Genomic DNA, 11922 nt, shown 5'->3' on the forward strand with positions numbered 1-11922 from the left:
CGCCTTTTCATGTATGATACATGTGAGCTCCATGAGAGGTCTCTGTCAATTATAACACCTAGGAACTTGTATGATCTGAGGTGACGTATTCTTTCGCTGTTTATCAGAACGCTGTAGTTATGCATTGGTTTGCGCGTAAATGCCACTAGTGCACATTTCTCAGAGGAAATTTCCAGACCTCGTTGACGGAGGTAAATAGCAACTTGAGTGGCAGCTCTCTGAATTCGCGCTCGCAGCTGTAGACGTGTTACTGCAGACGTCCAAACGCAGATGTCGTCCGCGTACATTGACAATCTGACAGTACTTGGCAGATGCTCATTTAGAGCTATTAGCGTCAGGTTGAATAGTACAGGGCTAAGTATGCCACCCCGGGGAACACCACGGTGGCTGTAGTGTAGCGAAGTGTCACCATCCTCGGTTCTCACGAAAAAGGATCGCTCAGAGAGATAGCTGCGTATCCACTGAAACATCCGACTACCCACTCCTACCTCCTTGAGAGCGGTGAGGACAGCTTCATGTGTGACGTTATCGTACGCCCCTTTAACATCAAGAAATAAAGAAGCGCAGAGACGCTTACGGCCTTTTTCGTGTTGCACGTAGGTGACCAGGTCTATGACGCTATCAATTGATGACCGGCCACGACGAAATCCCGTCATAGCGTCCGGGTAGATGTTGTGATGCTCCAGGAACCATTCTAGCCGTCCAAGTACCATCCTCTCCATCACTTTGCCCAAGCAACTAGCCAGTGCAATTGGGCGGTGCACTGATGTGCCAAAAAACTATAGCTTGCTATGGCCAGCTGGTTTTAATTGAATTAGTAACAGCTATCTTTTTCCTATTTCTTCGACCTGTTGTCAAATTAGATCACGTAAACAACTGCCGCGGCACATCGGGGAGAAGGTTTGCGTCAGTGCTGGCTGTTTTGCATACTTAATTATGCAAACCGCATTTAAACTTTGCAGCGGGATATCTCGGAGCACCTACACGTGAGATGAATTCTTCCAACTTCAACTGTGTACAAGGGCGACCGCCACCAACTTTTCGATATAAATATGCCTGCTTGCTACAGTCACTAAAAAGTTAATAATTAAATATCAGCTCAGTGGCTGGTTGACAGCAATAAATATTGCCCGAGTTAAGAAGCATGGGCTAGTAAGGCTGGCTTTGAACTCCGTCAACAAAGCAGTAGCGATTTTCTCGGCAATTGTAAATGATAAATGACCGGAAATTATTTAGGTTGCAAATATTTTTCACAAAACTATTCCGTTTAAGCGTTCATTCATTTCTACAAAATATGCGCATGTGCAGGTACGCCATCAAAATTACGGTAATTTTGTTAAGAGATCAATATAGTCCTAAATGCGGAGAGACTTGACGATGAAATCTCAATTTCTGTTTAATTGCACGTCAATAAATGCCTTTACCATGTGCCACACAGTTCTGCACCATCACATGAAATTGTAGCTAACTTTAGTTCATTAAAATACTGCCGAAATAGGGCGCACTTGTGCAAAATATTCTTGCTATATTAGTACTTCACTTGAGGTCGTTGTTCTCACTAAATGTATTGTTTGAGACACGCGGGGTTGAGTCCTGGCCACGGTGACCGCAATTTCGATGAAGGCGAAAATGATCGAAGCCCGTGCACTCAGATTTAGGCGTGCGTTGAAGAACCCCAGGTGGTTGAAGTTTCCGGAGCCCTCCACCACGGCATCTCTCATAAATATGGTAGTTTTGAGACCCTAAACCCTAAAGAATATTATAATATTGCATATTGGGTCACATATAAATACTAGCCTTATTTAAATTGTTATTCGGGGATCTTGCAGTGAAGGTGCATTGAGTGAAATTCCCGGAAATTAGGTAACGGGAATGACTGTTTTTACTGAGACGGTAATGACAAAAGCCACCTTTAATGGGGGGTGATGTAGGGTGTTAACGTTATCCTTTTTTTTCTTCTGTTAGTGTAAAGACCAACATATTTTTTTTCGTTAACGCCTACAACGCTGCACATGAAAGTTTTGCAGTGACTACAGATTTTTATTTTCTTTATGGAATACCCTTTCTCCTATTTTATTTCGCCCTTCTTGTTGCCGAGGACAACTACTGTGCTTTTGTTTCGCCACATCTTTTCTTGGCTCACTCTTTGTCAGCAAATATTGTTTAATTAGTTGTCAAATAATGCACTTCTCAATCGCCATTCACCATCCTTGAACTTTCAGCTGTTCACAACACGCTGTCACTAACACCAACAATGGTCTTGTAACGACGCCTTCGTTTTGTTTCACAACAAACTCCATGTTGCACAAGAAGCATTGCGAGGCTTTAATTACCCACTAATTTTTACAAGACTACAACGATATACTCATTTAAAGCAATGTGTCTATAAGTATAACCTCTCGTAACCAGATGGTGGGGAACAACAGAGGGCTAAGCTAGTCGACACGTATTTACGCTGAATAAGCTGGGCTTGCAAACGCGCATGAATTAGAGAACTCAAACCCACAGTTCTTAGTGAGTGTTTGCGATGTCTCAACATCTGCCTTTTATCCGTCTTTGCCCACCCAGTCTTTCATATAGTCTGTTCTTGCAAAAAATGTACAAAATAACTTTCTATTCGGGGAAAGCATGCAGCAAGAGAAAGTATTCCAAACCATTTACACTTTCTCATATCAAAACAGCAAGAAAAGTCGCTACGCTGCATTATAATTAGTACTGTTTCAACGCACTCATATGTCCGTATCTCCATCGTAACAAAAAAAAAACACGCTAAACGACAGAATAAATGCGGCTCATATCGCAGTGATGGGACATCCTAAGTTTCGAAATGGCAGGCAACGGTGGTTCAATCGGAATGGGCCGTGCAAGGCAATTCGAAGTAGTAGGATGCTCACCAGGCACAAAGATGCCTCCCAGAAACGCAGCACGCAACACGCGGCGAAGCCAATTTCAACGCCCCATCCGTTTTCTGGCGAACGGCTCCTGCTTTCGGTCGCCTTCCGCATGCCACGCCGCAGGGAGCAAACTTCTCCGCTTCCGCCTGCAAAGTCCGCGCACCACGGTCGCACTTCCGGGAGTATAGAGGCGCGTCGCCGCCCACAAGCGCTCGGCGAAGGGCAACAAGGTCCCGAGAGCAAGCGCTCGGGATGTGCGGTCGCACGCGCCTCGCCCAGCTGCGCATGCGCGGGCCTCTGCTCCCCATTTTTCTCTCCCTCTCTCTTCCTTCTTCTCTTACCCACACTGCCTACCGCTCGCCTCTATTCCCGCAGATCTGCTCTGTAGCGCTCTCACTCTTTGTCTCGTTTATACCAGTTATTTTTGCTTTAGAAACGCCCCTCCCAACTCGGCAACGCGCCGTCGAAAAGTTTCACCGTAGTTTAAATTATCTCACACTGCCCTTAACGCATCCGGATCATTACTAAACTGGGTGAGTTAGTGGAATACAAAAGAATAATGATAATGACACGCTGGGTTTCACGTGCCAAAATAGTGATATGAATACGAGGCACGCCGCACTGGAGGACACCAGAAATTCCGGCCATCTGGGGTTCTTCAACGTGCTCTGACAAGGTACATCACATGGAACACGGACCGCTTACACTTCACCTCCATCTAAAATGCGACCGCCACGATGCCTTTGTGTCAACCGCCGAGCACTGTAACCAATGATGACGTACAGAGACGAATGGATGCCTGGCAATGTAATAATAAAGCAAGGACGAGGACTAGCAAGCAACATATTTTAACACCCGGTCTATTACTTTCTATTTGTTGTGGCTTTTCTTGTCACCGCTTGCAAGTACACCCTAAAACCAAATTATTATCTGTGTTAGGACCACTGTCAATCTATGCAAGTGGTTCTCAGCCATGAATATTTTAAGACACCTTCTATGAACCAATTGAAGTGATGAGATGCCCCTCGGAATGAGGGGAGAGAGAAAAAAAAGAACGGGGTTATAAATGGAGACGACAAGCAGTTTGAAATATGTACCTCTTGTTTATCCTTGGCCAACAATGGACGAGCTAAAGTTCAGCGTCGATTAAATCTCAACAACTTGCTTATAAGTTGCACTGTTTGTAGCCGCATTGAGCTTGTTCACATAGCTATGCTTCCTCATCGAGTATGCAAGCCTAGAAAATGTTCGCTCGTGCACGTATGTAATGGAAAATGCCAAGAAAGGCTTTGCAGCCACCTAATGGAGAAAGAGAACATAAATCAACTCGGTGTTTATACAAACCTGTAGTGCGGTGAAGCAAAGCAACAATCAAAAGGGGCAGCTTTTACGGAACAGTGTGCCTTGGTAAAGGTGTGCCTTGTTTTTTTTTTTTATTGGTTGCGCGGGCTCTCGAAATTGGCTGCGTAGACCACCATTTGAGAGCCACTATTCTATGTGAAGACGCACAATCAAGCGACTGTAAGACAAAATTTGCAATATCTGTAGCTCCCTCTCGAGAATTCCTTCAGTAAGCTTCCTTGACGAAAGGTTAGGCGATTTTGTATAACCTGATTGATTAGCTTCGCAGCTCCGAAATACGAGTATTTGAGAACACAAGAGCAGAAAAAACTGGAGCTCTAATTTGGAACCGAATTTATTACAAAATAAGAGCGAGGAAGGAAACTAAATTAAGTGTCACACATGTGCAGGCGCACAGTTACGCAGATGGCTCACAAAAACAACAATGTCACAAAGGTGTAACAGCAGATTTTTTCAATGTAGTCTGTTTGCTCTCCGGCAGAGTCAGTGAAGATTGGCTCACAGATGGCTTGTCTTTCTTTTGTTTTTTTTTTACAGCGAAAGCTGTTATGAGACCACAACTCGGGTCACGCGCAGTTGTCCGTCGCCACCAAAAAGCACCAAATACACAGTGGGGCTCAAAACCCAGGTCTGCTGGGTGCCAGTCCAGTATTCAAGCACTCAGCTACGCCGCCGCTTGTGACTTATTGGCAAACGTATCACCAAAGACACAGTGGGGCTCGAACCCAAGTCCACTGGGTGCCAGCCTAGAATTCTACCACTGAGCTATGCTGGTGCTTGTGACTTGTTGGTAAACTCGCCTTAGGCAGGCTTGATATCTGGAAAGGAATCGCGTTATTACGACTTATAAAGCATTTTAAAACAATGAAAGAAGAATCAGTCGTCGCACAATGCGCATAGCGTAACGAGTGGGCCATTCAGAGCTCCAACCCATTACAAAAGCCTGTTCTTGTTCCCCTAATAACTGTGGTGCATACCCACTTCAGTCATAATTCCTCATCGTCGTCAGCCACTACATGAACAATTGGCACGAAATTCTCTGCAAGTGTTTAGCGGATACCACGCTTCTCAGAAGATTGTCGAAAAATAGCTTAGCAAATGCTGGCCAACTACTTAAAAGTTTGTTAATAATGCCCTAGTAGGTATCAACCAAGTTTGTTTGCAGTGGTTGTCCAATGAGTGTTTTGAAAAGGCTCTGAAAGGCCGCTCTTCTGGCTTTCGCTGTGACTGTGCTACACCTTCCTCGCAGGCCTGGTGTTTTTTTTTTATTAGCGATGCTTCTAGAATTTCCCGCGTTAGTTGATTATCCTGCCTAAAATTCACAGGAGTGTCAGATTGCCATGACTACATTGCCGTTATTGCCCAAGTGAACCTGTGCTATCTGACAATTCTGTCATTTTCAGGCGTGATAATATTGTAACGCGGGAAACTGTAGAACTCATTTCAATAAAATAAAAAAGGAAGGTGAGGCATGTGTCAGCCAACTTTCATTGAGTCCACTGGATTTTGAATACACTCTATTATGAAAATTTCATGCCACACCACAGTTACTTTGTCATGTTTTGTGGGCCGTCTGCGCAAGTGGGCACACATTTATGATCTGTATTTAATTCAATTTTCCGGTCTTTTTTTAATAAATTCAGTTTCACATCAGTGCTCGTGTCGTCTGCTATATTTTGTCTGTCCTCGTTTTCCGGCCCTCGGAAGCTGTTGCATCATGAGCCGCTGATTCATTATTAGTCGTATACTCAATACCGTTGTCGTGCGAAAAAAAAATTAAATGGCTAGGCCGGAAGATGTCTACACGACAGAATACGCGAACATCAACATAACGTGGCGAATGCTTACAAACAATGGATACCTGGGCAGACACCGAAGACAGTGTGAATATTAAACAACTAACGCTAGAAATCATTGAAGCCTGAAAGATAAAGTACCACAAAGGCACGTGCGTGAGCTTCTAGTTAGTGCGGTTATAAGAATATCTGTGGTTCAATGTCCCAAAACTACGATATGATTCTGAGAGACGCCCCCCCACTGGAAGACTCCGGAAATTTTGACCGTTTTGAAGGAAGAACAGCAAGAAAGAAGGCAGGGAGGTTAATCAGGCACATGATTGGTTCGCTACCCTACGCTAAAGTGTGATGAGAAATGGGAGTATCAAAATGACAGAACGAGAAAAGAAAGAAAAGGAAAAGAGAGGATAAAAGTGTCTGTACATGGGCTGACGCGCATGCATCGGTGGTACTATGCAAAAGTCAAAGGAGTCAACATAGGCACGTAGTCTTCAGAACGCGTAAGAGGGTTTTGACGGCCTTGTGAGCCGACGAAAAACGAGGATGGTAGTGTTCTTTAACGTGCACTGTATACGCGCCTCAAACATTTCGCCTGCTCCGAAATGCGACTGCCGCGGCCGGAATCGCACCCGCGACCTTTGGGTCAGCCGCCGAGCACCTTTACCACTAATTCACCGCAGGGCACCTCCTCAATGTTGTTAACCGACGCAGAAATCGCTTACGTGTATGGTAATTCAACGTATTGATTGAGGTTTTATTTTGTACTTTTACTTCTCTTTTGCTTTATTCGTAGTCGCAAAAAGTTACCTGTATAAGTAACCTTTCGTGCCACAAACTCCACTTGTCGCAAGCGGTGTCTTGTCGCAATTTGCTTAAGAGCGCATTGTGTTTTTAGAACTTTACAGGAGAATACGCTCTATCACACGTGACTTTCCCGAGAATACGTTGGTTAGGCAATTTCCAACTTTCTATTTATGACGCATCAATGCTTCCCTGCTTACAGCAGATACCCGCGAACTACAAAAACATAAATACTACCCAAGCGCGGCGTGGGTATAATTTCGCTAATGTTGCATATGCAAAGACGAAAATACGCTCTGTCTATCACACGTGACTTCCCCGAGAATACATTTAGTCGGTCACATGTAATTATCAGTAATGCCGGTAGCAACTCTGGTACCGTCACGTGCATCGACGACACCAGATTCAAGGCTAAAATATATGTATTGCAGCCAACGGTGAAAGTCAGTACCAATCCACATTTTCTTAACAGTGCTGCAAAGATGTATAGCACAAATTAACGAGGACAAAGCACGAGCGCCATCATTAGCGGGTAAGCGCTGTCATTGTGCTTTTTTTATGTTTGCAGTTTCTTGCGCACAACCATACGGGGCCAACGGATAGCGAAGTTGAAGAGTAGCAAAGCAAGCATTACTTTTAGATTTTAATTGGAGTAAGAATTGTGACATAAAAAACAAACGAATTAGTGAATATGAATATTAAGCCGCCGCTGCTGATGAGCGACCCCACATCCTTTTCGCCTTACGCTCCGTGGGAAAGGCGGAAGAAAAATGTAAGAAAAAATGAGAAAGGGGGGGGGGGTCATGGAAAGAATCAGTACGTAAATGTAAATAATGCACGAAAATTATACGGACACGAATCTTCTTAACAGCCACTTTGAGGCGTCGACGTTGAAAACGAGCACAGAAACGATATGCAAGGCAAGTCCCACAATCGCGTCAAAAACACCTCACGCAAACCACTACATAAAAAAACCAAAAAGCAGTAGTTGCTGACGCAGAGAATATGCGACGTCGGTTCCATATACAGGCAATGTCGTTTGCTAGGGATTAGCGGGAGCCCTGCATGTGTGCATGGTGATATGGCTGTATCCGAGCCAGCCAGCAAGCACTGCAAGGCGGCACTTGTTACATGAGTTCCCGAGAGACATCATTACACGAAACCAAGAACATAGGCTACAAAATAAGCTGCAGGGGGATTTAGTGTCGTAACGATGTTCAAAAAACAAATATGGAACGAAAGGTTGACTTAGTGGTGTCATACGAGACGCGACACTTTTCTCTAAATGGGAGGTGCTTGTCATCTCTGCTAAGTGGAGGACTAATGAGCGGAACTCGCTCGGTTGCTCTGCACGCCTTTTTACACCCACCGAATCAGGCAAAATATAGGAAAAAAGCAGGATAAAAAACATGGGTGCGCGTTGTAGAAGCGTGAAACAGCGCTGGCGTAATCTGGTCGGGATGGGGAGGTCGTAGATACAGCGAAGTACTAACGAGCGTTAAGTGTCGACGCTGAGGGACAGGCGGAAAGAGTGGTAAACGTAACGTGACACCATAATAATTAGGTATGGGTGATTTCCGGAGCTTGTACATACAAGACGGCTCTCGAATACCCGAGTCCCGCTGGGCAATATACCTTAAGAATCCTCTCCGATAGGTACGGGGATAGCACTTTCATGTCCTGGAGAAGGCGCACATATATAGTCCTGGGGACGCTGTTGGGGGTTGTATTTTCAAAGAGCTACAGCAGCCGGAAAATGAAGCCGCAATTTGCGTGAGACGCTTCGTGGGGCAACCGGAGCCCATCTATATTATCGCCGCTGTGTTTTTCTTTTTCCACAATACTCAGTAACAGTTTCAGCTTGTCACGTTGTATGTTTCTTTTTATCCTAGCTTGAACTTTATACGACCCCTTTTCAATAAAAAAATGCGCCGTTGGGCCATTTCAGGACTTGTATTTTGGGTCTTGAGGCCGGATCGCGGGTAGCTTTCTTTGCTGTTAGTACTTGTGCGTTGCAAAGCTCAAGTTGTGAATGGCGTTAGTAAGGGTAGGTTTATCATCAAGGGAAGCTTCTTGCGACGTATGATATGGACACCACCTCGCAACGAAGGGCTTCCAGTTAGTCTTAACCATTTCGTGTTCAAAATTGGCTGAAAACCTCTCTGCAAATACTTACCCGATGTTTGGGTTTTGTCTTTATGCTGATAAGATCATCATGGCCGAGAATCAAGCCGACAATCCCAAACCCAGCAGCAGTATGGCAGACTTACGGGTGCCCCATCTTCATCCTTCCAGATAGAAAAAATGCCGACGAACTTTTCGACAGCATGACCGAACGCCTGTTGCGGTCCATTGATTAAAGTACGTCACAGTTCTTTTGTGTATGTGTCTGTTCTGATGAATTGCTTGATTGGGCATATTTACATATTTGACTTTCAGAACTATGAAGCTGTGAAAAAAGTTCTAACAAAAAAGGTGGAGATCAGCTTCCAGCACGTCTGTCTGGTTAGGCAATTTCTAACTTTTTATTTATGAATCATCAAACCTTCTCTCCTTACAGCAGGTACCCGCGAGGTACACAAAAATAAATACTACGTAAGCATGGCGTGAATATAATGTTCTCTAACGTTGCATGTGCAAAGAATCATAGGATATGGCCGTGTGAAATCTCTTAACAGGGCACCAACCGTGGTATCTATATGGTGGGCCATGTTTGGCTAGCGGCAAGCCAAGCGATAACAACTACGTCTGCTTATCGCTGTCGTGAACCGCCGCTAGTGAAGCATATCGTTAATACGCACGTAACGGCACGCGCAGGTGCGCGAGCTGGCATATCACGTGGTAATCTTTGTCTAAGTAGTAGGCATATATAGTAACAACAAAAACACTGTTACTTATTCGACAGAAAGCTAGAAACAGTTTGTAATCGGACGTTTCGGAAACTTGTCTATAACTTTCTCACTTTAATTTTTCCCCGGCTTTGTTCTTCGAAAGATAGTTCATTAAACAGGCCTCATTGAGAAACTAAGCAGAATACTTTGGTTGTGAGGCTTACTCTATGCCGTAATCGGCAGTGCATTTGTCACATTGTCATAGAGTGGGTCGGATAACTGTCACAAAAATTATGTGAGAAGAAATGAAATGTGTGGTGAATCCCAGCAATTCATCGCAACCCCATCCATGGAAGATGTATTGCGTACTACGTGTGAGATAACCTAACAAACACGTGGCCTACACGTGTACTACGCGTGCGTTTTTTTTGTCTGTTTGTAAACAATCGTGCAGTGAGCCACTGCGAGGTCCTGGTTGTCTTCAGGTCCGATAGCCCCACTCAGAGATCGAAGCGACACTTGCCGCGCTTTCAAGTGCTGTGCAAAATAAAAGCACGAGAAAACTTGAAAACCAAAGCCGCCTTCTCTTCTTTTATTACTGACCACAGGCAAACATTGAGTACGTTATCTCGGAGCCCCACGTATTGGCCTTGTTAAGAAACAAATAGTGAGCAAAGAAGATGCACACGCTAACCGTCCTATCGGTGATATCACAAGCTATGATGCACACGCCTCCTATGCACTGTCGTTCACGCGTAATAGTACACCAACACCATATGCGTCTCCATATTCGTCAAAACACGCCAAGCCCTCAACCATGAAAACTTCAGCACCGGCGCAGAGGGGTGCCGCGACAAGAACGCGAAAAAACTCGTCCGACCGAGAGAGAATATGTCAAAGAGGCGGAAGCGTGTGATATCCAATCAGTAAACGCACTTTCCCTTTCACCATCTCGTTCTCAGTATGTAGGTATGCGCAACCAACACTGACGACCCAGTGACATGTGTGACAGGATAAACAGCACTCACCACAACACAGGGCCGATCAAACTCTCATCGATATTGCTCTCACAACACGTTCGTTCAAGATGCGGCGTTCCGACTCCGCGTTGGTTCCTATAGTATCGAAACAGTAAACATACACCAGCCATGCTTGCTTGTTGGCGCATTCCGTGTTTATGCTCAACACAGCGCACCCTATTCGATTCTTTGTATGTCGTTCAGTGCCGTGCAGGCTGACTGCAGTTTCGTTTCATTATTATTATTATTATTATTATTATTATTATTATTATTATTATTATTATTATTTTTAAACGATTCTGAGGCTGGCGATAGTTGGTGATTTCGAAATGACTATGACCATCAGGGAGATTTTAGCGGGTGCATAAATCTATTTAGTCCGACGGCAGCTTGTGTGTGTGTGTGTGTGTGTGTGTGTGTGTGTGTGTGTGTGTGTGTGTGTGTGTGTGTGTGTGCGTGTGTGTGTGTGTGTGCGTGCGTGCGCGCGCGCGCGCGCGCTTCGTTTAGTCGAAATTGCCGCCCGCCATAATCGAGAATCAACCTACGCCCAGTACTTAAATAACAAAAACAGAAACGATGGGAGAGTTTGTATCATCATCATCATCATCATCAGCCTGACTACGTCCACTGCAGGACAAAGGCCTCTCCCATGTTCCGCCAGTTAACCCGGTCCTGTGCTTGCTGCTGCCAATTTATACCCGCAAATTTCTTAATCTCATCTGCCCACCTAACCTTCTGTCTCCCCCTAACCCGCTTCCTTTCTCTGGGAATCCAGTCAGTTACCCTTAATGACCAGCGGTTATCCTGTCGACGCGCTACATGCCCTGCCCATGTCCATTTCTTCTTCTTGATTTCAGCTATGATATCCTTAACCCCCGTTTGTTCCCTAATCCAATCTGCTCTCTTCTTGTCTCTTAAGGTTACACCTACCATTTTTCTTTCCATTGCTCGCTGCGTCGTCCTCAATTTAAGCTGAACCCTCTTTGTAAGTCTCCAGGTTTCTGCTCCGTAGCTAAGTACCGGCAAGATACAGCTGTTATATACCTTCCTCTTGAGGGATAGTGGCAATCTACCTGTCATAATTTGAGAGTGCTTGCCGAATGTGCTCCACCCCATTCTTATTCTTCTAGTTACTTCAATCTCGTGGTTCGGCTCTGCGGTTATTACCTGCCCTAAGTAGACATAGTCTTTTACAACTTCAAGTGCACTATTACCTATC

The 11922-nt window shown here is 44.8% G+C and overlaps 1 protein-coding gene across 1 annotated transcript in view; it reads right to left on the bottom strand.

Moving 5' to 3' along the window:
• Window positions 1-3026, bottom strand: part of LOC142791138 (oxytocin receptor-like) — a 63884-nt gene extending 60858 nt beyond the window's left edge. The window contains exon 1 of the mRNA XM_075885434.1: window positions 2895-3026. The gene's annotated coding sequence lies outside the window, so the exon portion shown is untranslated. The remainder of the gene's footprint in view (window positions 1-2894) is intronic.
• Between the last annotated feature and the right edge of the window lie 8896 nt (window positions 3027-11922).

This window comes from Rhipicephalus microplus, unplaced genomic scaffold (genome assembly GCF_043290135.1).
Source record: "Rhipicephalus microplus isolate Deutch F79 unplaced genomic scaffold, USDA_Rmic scaffold_145, whole genome shotgun sequence".
NCBI classification, from domain to species: domain Eukaryota; kingdom Metazoa; phylum Arthropoda; class Arachnida; order Ixodida; family Ixodidae; genus Rhipicephalus; species Rhipicephalus microplus.